General features: G+C 38.5%; 1 non-coding gene across 1 annotated transcript; it reads left to right on the top strand.

The window, feature by feature from the left end:
* The first annotated feature begins 292 nt into the window (after positions 1 to 292).
* Positions 293 to 399, top strand: LOC141650772 (small nucleolar RNA R71). The gene has a single exon (XR_012546788.1). It is a non-coding gene; the product is annotated as a small nucleolar RNA R71 (small nucleolar RNA).
* The last annotated feature ends 1,277 nt before the right edge of the window (positions 400 to 1,676 follow it).

Raw genomic sequence — 1,676 nt, forward strand, 5'->3', positions numbered from 1 at the left:
TGAGGCTTCTTCAAGTTTAGCCATAGCCTTCTCAAACTTCAAGTTGATGGTATCAATATGAGCACTAACTTGAGAACCCAATTGAGTAATAGAGTCCACTTCATGCTTTCCTCCTCTAGTATCCTTGCGAGGTCTACTATATTGTGAATTATGGAAAGCCATTTCCTCAATCTTATTCTAAGTTTGATTGTCGTCAACTTCAGTGAACATACCATTTGATCCCATGTTGAGAATGTTTCTTGAGTCTTCATAAAGACCATTCCAAAATTGTTGTACCAAGAACCACTCGCTAAGTCCATGATGAGGACATGAGCGACAAATTCCTTTGAATCGCTCCCAAGTTTCATATAAAGATTCTTCATCCCTTTGCTTAAAACCCGTAATTTGAGCTCTTATCATGTTAGTCTTTTCCGGAGGGTAGAATTTTTTGTAGAAAGCTAGAGCCAACTTCTTCCAAGAGTCAATTCCAAGAGTAGCTTTATCAAGGCTTTTCAACCATTGTTTTGCGGTGCCAATTAGAGAATAAGGGAATAAGACCCATCGAATTTGGTCTTGAGTTACACCGGTTTGTGAAATCGCATCACAATAGTCACAAAAAGTTTCCATATGGGAATGAGGGTCTTTACTAGGCATCCCCCCAAATTGGCTTCTTTCGACTAATTGGATAAATGCGGATTTTGCAATGAAATTTCCGGTTAAGTGTTGTGGTGTGGGAGTACCATTGGGTAGGTTCCCCTCGGTTGGTACTGAATGTGATGAAAACTTAGGCATTGTGGGTTGATTGTGTGATTGATTTTGTGTTGGGTTCTCCTCACCTTCTCTTGCAAAAGGGTTGATGAACTCAATAGTATTTGGTTGAATATCTACAACCTCACCAATACCTCTCAAAGTATTTCTAGCAAGTCTTCTATTGGTTGTCAAAGTCCTTTCAATTTCGTGATCAATGGGTAACAAGTCGCCTTGTGATCTTCTAGACATGCAAAATATCAAACAACTCGAACACAATTAGAACAAACCTTGAGGAGCTTTACTTCCCCAAGGCAAAGAAAGACACAACTAATAATAATCTAAGAAAATCAAATCAAGTTAACACCGTCCCCGGCAACGGCGCCATTTTTGGTCGAACTCACTTGGAGCTTAGATTTCGGTTACTTGTCGTTAGGAGCACCTAGACCAAAATAATATTTATAACTTCACAAACAACTCTGCTATTAGTAAAGAGGTAAGTAAAGGTCGGATCCCAATGGATGAGTATTGATGTAGGATTTTCGATTGCAAGTAACGGTGTCTAGGGGTGTCACAGTTTGGGTTGAGATAAGAAGATCACTAAAATAAATAACAATTAAAGTAAACAAACAAGATGACTAAAATGAGATGTAAATAATTGATTAAAAGCACTAGGGTGTCATGGGGTCATAAGGGATTCATGGGAATTGATCATACAAACATATTCTTAAATTATAAGCAAGCAATTATTGTTGTGATAGGATCGAGTTGGTTTATATCATACAATCCTAGGAAGGTTTGGGTCCCGGAGCCGAATCGATTAGATTGTACAACACCTACAAGTCGACTTAATCCTCCCCACTCAACTATATGCATGGTCTAATGAGACTCGAGTTGGTTTATGTCTTACAAGTCTCATTGAAAAGGTAAGTGATGGGTAAAAAATGCAA

Source organism: Silene latifolia, chromosome 3 (assembly GCF_048544455.1).
Source record: "Silene latifolia isolate original U9 population chromosome 3, ASM4854445v1, whole genome shotgun sequence".
Taxonomy (NCBI): domain Eukaryota; kingdom Viridiplantae; phylum Streptophyta; class Magnoliopsida; order Caryophyllales; family Caryophyllaceae; genus Silene; species Silene latifolia.